The sequence below is a fragment of the Solanum tuberosum genome, unplaced genomic scaffold, assembly GCF_000226075.1.
Source record: "Solanum tuberosum cultivar DM 1-3 516 R44 unplaced genomic scaffold, SolTub_3.0 scf00019, whole genome shotgun sequence".
NCBI lineage: Eukaryota > Viridiplantae > Streptophyta > Magnoliopsida > Solanales > Solanaceae > Solanum > Solanum tuberosum.
Window position 1 is genome coordinate 3,140,379 of NW_006238945.1, and position 7,742 is coordinate 3,148,120.

The window sequence follows — 7,742 nt, forward strand, 5'->3', positions numbered from 1 at the left end:
CCTCCCCCCAAAAAAATTCAAGTATATTTTTAAAAAATATTTTCAATTTCCATTGAAAAAATTATTTTCTACTCTCTAGTAAAAATAAAAAATATTTTCTCAAAAAAAAATTTCATTCATAAATCAAACATTAAAAAATCTTTTCCGGAAAATATTTTCTACTCACAAACAAACATGAGAAAATAAGTCAAAAATCTACTTGTTTTCCAAGAAAACATTTTCTAGGAAAACATTTTCCTCCATACCAAACATACCCTAAGTTTTGTTTCAACTGAACACTTCAATTTCTAATAATGAATTTCAATCATACACTTTCTAATTTAAATTTTGAATCTCTTTTACATGTGTTTTTGGTCTAATTGTTGTTTTTCTTTTTTGTATTTCAGATTTATCCACTTGGTTAGTCACCGGTCTCTTAGATAGTTAACTAACCACATGAAATATGTTTTTTCCTTTAATCCTACACATTCACCTTAATAAATTATAAAACTTCAGACATTTTTTACTTGAATTGGTTGATGTGTTTAATTAAAGAAGGTGATTTATGTGATTAACTTAACTACCTAATAGACGAATAAAAACAAGCATACACGTTCTTTCAAATTTGAATCCAAAATGTCTAATTAGAATACTTTATCAAGGATTAGAACTTAGAAGGGCCTGATTGGAACAAAAGTTAGTTGAAGTGTTTAAACGAAATACTTTGACAAGTAAAAGAGGCTGATTATATATAAAGTTTTTCTATTTACTTATCAAATACTAAAAAATAAGTAAAAAAATATTTATTTATTCAAAAAAAAAGAAAATATTTATCTTCCTATCAAGCACATGGGTGTGTTTGGTATGGAGAAAAATATTTTTATTTTTTTTTTATATTTGGTTGGTCGAAATATTTTGAATATTTTCTCTAGAAAAATAGGTTCCCTAAAAATGAGAAAAATGACGTCCTAAACCAAACTAGGAAAACCAAGTTACATAAGTGACATTGCATGCAACTTCATTATCTCTTCTCCACCGCCCCCACCCCCTTCCCCTTGACCATCTGAATCCCAGCCGCCACCCTCGAACCCTCACATCCCACTCCCATAGTATTTTGTTAGATAACATATAAGTACTCTTGAGATGATATCTTTTGTTTACCTACCAAACATTAGAAAATAGTAAGGGACCCACATGTTTTTTAAGAAAATAATTTTCTCTGTACCAAACACACTCTTATAGTTACTACTTCCTCCGTTTCAATCTGTTTGACCTATATTGACTTAGCAAGAAGTTTAAGAAAATAAAAGAGACTTTTCAATCTTGTGATTTGAAATTAATGATATATCAAATGCACCAAAATATCCTTTAATCTTGTGGTCTTAACATGTCATGTGAGAAGTTGAAATTAAATAATTGCTAAAAAGAAAAAAAAAGGTCATTCTTTTTTGAACATACTAAAAATAAAAGTAGGTCAAACAAATTGAATCAGATCATAAAATATATTTTAATCTAAAATTCTCTTAATTATGTTATCATTGATCAGAAGTTATATACACTCCTTATCTTTAATCAAAAAAAGGAGGAAAAGTCCAACCCAAAAAGATTCATTTTTTCTATATGTAGACCATTTCAAGTGACTTGCATTATTTGTGTAGGTGGACAACAAAATGATTCTATTTCTACTCTTTGTAGCCTTTCCAATTTTGCTTATTTTTCTCCTTCATAAACACAAAAAAAGCGGAAAAACAAATCTTCCACAAGGTCCTATAGGCCTCCCATTCATTGGAAATTTGCATCAATTTGATAGTTTAACCCCTCATATCTATTTTTTGAAACTTTTCAAGAAATATGGAAAAATCTTCTGATTGAAACTTGGTTCTACTCCAATCGTTGTAGTTTCTTCAGTAAAATTAGCAAAACAAATGTTGAAGACACGAGATCTAGTATTTTGTAGTAGACCTTCTCATCTTGGCCAACAAAAATTCCCTTACAATGGTCGTGTAACGACCTGTTCCCATTGTTATAGAAAACCCAACGGGGAAATTTTTTGGGCCAGAAAACTTTTTTGTAGTAACTTTACAGAACTGAATTCGGGTGAGTAGAACTCCCAAAACTGATCTTGGCATGAGCGGGTAGTTTCTGAGTGTCATTGGTTGAAGGTGTGTTGTGAAATAGGGGTTTGGAATTCTTAAATTTTCTCACTGTTTTCGTGCAAGCCGCTAAGGCAGGATTTTCCCGCCAGGGCGGGGCCACTTTAGCGGGGTGAGAACCACAATGGCGGGATAGACGCGACTTAAGTCGGAAATAAATCCCAAAAATATTTTATTCTACACATTTCGACTTTGAGAGCAAAGGAACGAGCCCAGGAGAGTTCTTGACTGGTTTTCACCATTCTTAAAGCTAAAGGTAAGGTTTTAACTCCTCGAATCCATTTTTCGATCCGTAGAATGTAAACTAGTGGGTAATTATCGATAGGGGAGGATTTTGATCTGGAAATTATGGTGGAAAAATCCCTAATCTGGGTGTGGGATCAAGGGTTTGACCTAGGATTGATATTATTCTTTATAATCCGGGTAATTAGGTGTTGTTTATTGATCCTCGCATTATTATGATTGTTTGTAGACCAAGATCAAGCGGAAATAATTTGGAAAGGGAAGAATCAAGTTTTTAAAGGAATTTAAGCTTGCTTCGAAGTAGGTGATAGTTATGATTTCATGTTGTGTGATATATGTTTGTTCTTGCTTCATTATGATACATGTATGTATGTGAATGTTGCATTATTGATCACACTAATCGTAAATGAGGATGTATGAATAATTGAATGCCATAAATCATGACCTGAATGTATGATTATGAGAATGTAATTTGTGATTGTGATTGTGGCTTGTTAAATAAATCGGGTGTTGCATTCCGACACACTAACTGGGATCAGTTGCCACGTTCCATCATAATATTGAAACGAGTGTCACGATCCGGCACGCTAACTTGGAACGGGTACCACGTACCAGTACACTAACAGTTTGGGTGTGGGTTCTATGAAAGGACTATTGACTTGACATAACTGTATATCCTGAGAATTGCGAAACTGTTCGTTGTTTGTAAATGATGTTGATATTGTATATGTTTAGTGTATGCATGTTATTATTGTGTTGTAATGGCTTATGTATGTTGTACTTATTGGGATAGCCGCGTGATCCTACTAGTACACTGTGGTTATGTACTAATACTACACTTGCTCTTTCTTTGTTGAGTACATGACATCTTCAGGTGGCTATTGACATACCTCATTTAGAAGATCAGTGATCGTTTCGAATTCAAGGGTGACCCAGTTCTTCCGCGCTGTCACGAGTTCTCTTTTCTGCCTATGTACACATTTCAGACTTAGACTAGTACTTTAGTTAGTCTTATGTTTAGTTTGGGGTTGTACCCATTTTCTTACACTTGTTGAACTTTAGATGTTTTGGTACATTGATCTATATGTTCTAGGTGTTAGTTCTGCAATGTTAGTTTATGGTTGTTAGAATTTTCGAGTTTATGGGAACTCTATCTTTTCTTTAGCATTTAAACCTGCTTCTGTATCTTTAAATGCCTTAGTTTTTTGTTGAGTTTGTTAGTTTGGGTTGTAGTAATGGTTCTCCCACTAGAGGGTTAGTGGGGGTTCCACTCACGACAGTCTGGGTCGTGACAAAGTTGGTATTAGAGCCTTTGTTCGTTGATCTCGATGTACCAAAATGAGTCTAGTAGAGCCTTGCAGAATAGTATGGAGATGTCTGTAATTTTCTTTAAGAGGCTATAGGACTTCAAGAAATCTCTCTATTTTCTCTTGTCTCCTTTTGTGCTATAACGTGATTCCAATTGGTATCTGGCGATTCAAATTGGTATCTAATCTACTTCACTCTTTTGTCCGCAGATGGTTAACACTAGGTTCAATGACGTCAGACTCGTAGCTCCCGTTAATGCGCCAGCTTAGGAATTCACAGCGAGATGTCGCGGTCAAGGCAAGATTAGAGGAAGAGCTAGGGGTAGAGGCCGAGGAAGGGTAGCGCCTACTAGGGATGGAGCACCGGTTGAAAATGCTCCCATAAATGAGTCCCCTCCTGCGCATCATGAGGAGGTGAATGTAATGGTTGAGGAAAAAGAGAATGTTGTACAAGAGGAAGAGGTGCAGGCTGAGACTACATGTATTCATTCGTAGACCCAGTGTTAGCTCAACATATTTTGTCGTTCCTAAAAAGATTGGTTGGTCCTGGAGTGCTTCCCTCTGTTCAAGCAACTCAAGCTCCAGCCAATACCCCTGTTGCGTTCACTGTCCCTAATGTGGGTGGAACTGTAGGTAATGATGCTTTCTTCCATCCTTTGTTGGGTCCTTTTTTGTCTGGTAATGAGCATGAGTTGTTGACTAAGTTCTTGAAATTGAAACCACCTGTGTTCCATGGTTCTTAGAGTGAGGACGCCTATGAGTTCAACGTAGATTGATATGAGAGGCTTCATAAGTTGGGAATTGTCCATCAACATGGAGTTGAGTTTGTGACTCTTCAGCTTCAAGGTGAGGCTAAGTAGTGGTAGAGAACTTATGTGGAATGCAAATCTTCAGCTTTACCCCCACTCACTTGGACCTAGTTTCATGCTCTGATCTTGGAGAAGTATGTGACTTAGACTTTGAGAAATCATAAGAAGGATTAGTTCAGGGCTTTGGAGTAAGGCGGTATGTTTGTGGCTGCTTATGAGGCCAAGTTCCATGGTTTGTCTAGATATGCTACGTAATTGGTGACTACTGAGGAAGAGAGGATCTGCCTATTTGTTAAGGGACTAAATTCAGAATTGCAGGTATTGTCTGTTAATATGACCTCTGTAGGAAAAAGTTTTAATGAGGTAACATATTTTGTTAAGAAAGTGAAGTGGGTGAGGCGAGACGGTCAGGCTAAGGCATTGGCTAAGAAAGCCAAGAATTCAGGTAAGTTTCAAGTTCTTACTCCAGAGGTTCAGGGAGGCCAACACTCGCAACCCGACCAATTTAGTCCGCTATGCCCACATCTACAGGTAATTACTCGCGAACTCCACTTCTTAATTTGATTCCGGATAGCCAGAGAGCCGCACCTTTGGCGGGCAGCAGACCATCTTTCGATCGTACTTGCTATAACTATGAAGAACCTAGGCATATAAGGAGAGATTATCCCCACCTATATATGATGGATTCCGCGCAGCATCAGAGTAGAGCACTGGTACCCGAGGGAAATGGTAATAATGGTCGAGGGCATCCACAAGGTGGGCGAGGTAGAAATTACCGATTCTGCGGAGGTAGGTGAAATGGTAATGTAGATAGAGGTATGGTGTATCCAGGCATGTAAGTCAGCCTTTATGATGATAGGTCTCACTGTTACGCCTTAGCGGGTAAGAACGAGGTAGAGGCGTCTGACACAGTGATCACAAGTACTATTCTTGTTTGTAACCGGATGGCTAATGTGTTATTTGATCTGGGTTCTACTTATTCTTATGTATCAGTGCGATTTGCCTCAAAGTTTGATATGAATTGTGATATACTTGATGACCCCATCCATGTTTCTACCCCAGTTATAGAATCTACCATAGTCACCCATATCTATCATGCTTGTCGTATTTTGTTTATGGGTTTTCAGACTTGGGTAGATTTGGTGATTATGGATATGACTGACTTTGACATAAACTTTAGCATGGCTTGGTTGTCCCCCTATTATGCTGTGCTTAATTGTAATACAAAATCTGTGAATCTAGAAATTCTAGGAAGGGAAAAGTTAGAGTGGGAAGGGGTGTACAAGCCTAAGCAAGCTAATATCATATCCTCTATTCGGACTAGGAAACTGGTAAGGCAGGGTTGTTTGGCTTATTTGACTCATATTTAAGATGTTGAGGTTAAGTCTCCATCTATCGAGTCTATTCCCGTGGTGTCAGAATTTAGAGAAGTGTTTCCTAATGACATGCCTGGTATGCCTCCAGATAGAGATATAGGTTTCTCCATTGATTTAGAACATGGTACTCGTCCCATTTCCATCCCTCCATATCGCATGGCTCCAGTAGAATTGAGAGGGATTAAGGCTCAAATCCAAGAACTTCTTGATAAATGATTCATCTGTCCTAGTGCTTCCCTGTGGGGTGCTCCTGCCTTGTTTGTTAAGAAAAAAAAATGGTAGTATGAGGATGTGTATAGATTATCGGCAATTGAATAGGATCACCATTCAAAATAAGTATCTATTGTCTCGAATATATAATATTTTTGACCAATTGGAAGGTGCATCAGTTTTCTCTAAGATTGATCTAAGGTCTAGTTACTATCAGTTGAAGATTATGCATGAGGATATGCCCAAGACGGCGTTTAGAACCCTCTATTGGCACTATGAGTTTCTAGTTATGTCATTTAGGTGGACTAATGCACTTGCAACTTTTATGAGTTTGATGAATGGTGTGTCCGAACCATATGTTGATTCGTTTGTTATAGTTTTTATTGATGACATTTTGGTCTATTAAAAAATTAAGTAAGAGCATGCCGATAATCTTCGTATTATTTTGAGTGTTTTTGGGAAAAGAAAGTTGTATGCGAAATTCTCTAAGTGTGAATTTTGGTTGACTTCAGTCGCCTTTTTGGGGCATATAGTTTCAAAAGAATGGGTAATGGTATATCCCCAAAAGATTGAAGCGCTTAAGAATTGGGTTCGCCCTAGTTTTGTGACGGAAGCTAAGAGTTTTGTGGGTCTCGCTAGCTACTATCGTCGATTTGTGAAGAACTTTGCTTTTATTGCCACACATTTGACAAATTTGACAAAAAATGAGATACCCTTTGAATGGACTGAATAGTGTGATGAGAGCTTTCTACTCAAGAATCTTTTGACCATAACACCTATTCTAGCATTAATGGTGAAAGGTAAAGATTTTATTATTTATTGTGATGCTTCCCATTCAGGTTTGTGTTTTGTGTTGATGAATGTTAAGAATGTCATAGCCTATGCATCGTGACAATTGAAGGTGCATGAGAGGAATTACCCAACACATTATTTGGAATTGGCAGTGGTAGTGTTTACTCTTAAGATCTGGCGATATTACCTATATGGTGTCAAGTGTGAGGTGTTTACTGATCATCGTAGCTTGCAACATATGTTCACTCAAAAGGATCTGAATCTGAGACAACGAAGGTGGATGGAGTTACTCAAGGATTATGATGTGACCATTCAATACCATCCGTGTAAGGCTAATATAGTGGCAGATGCTTCTAGTAGAAAAATGGTGAGTATGGGAAGTCTAGCTTGCTTGAGTGTATCCAAGCGACCTTTAGATAAGGAAATTCAGACCTTGGAGTCTAAGTTCATGTAGTTAGGCATCTCAGAGAAATGTGGAGTGTTAGCTAGCATTGAAGTAAGGGCCACATTCATTAAGGAGATCAAAGACAAACAGTTTGAGGATGAAAATTTGAATGAGCTTAGAAACAAGACTGTTATTGGTAAGGCACAAGAGACCACTCTTGATGCGGAAGGTGTGTTCAGTTTTAATGGAAGGATTTGTGTTCCTAGATAGATGCCTTGATTCAGAAATTGTTGACAGAATCCCATGGTTCGCGATATTCCATTCATCCGGGTGTGACCAAGAAGTACCGAGATTTGATGAGAATTTATTGGTGGTCAAGCATGAAAAAGGATATAGCGGAGTTTTTGGCTAAGTGTCAAAATTGTCAACAAGTAAAGTATGAACATCAAAGGCCTGCCGGTTTACTTCAGAAAATGCCAAATCCGGAA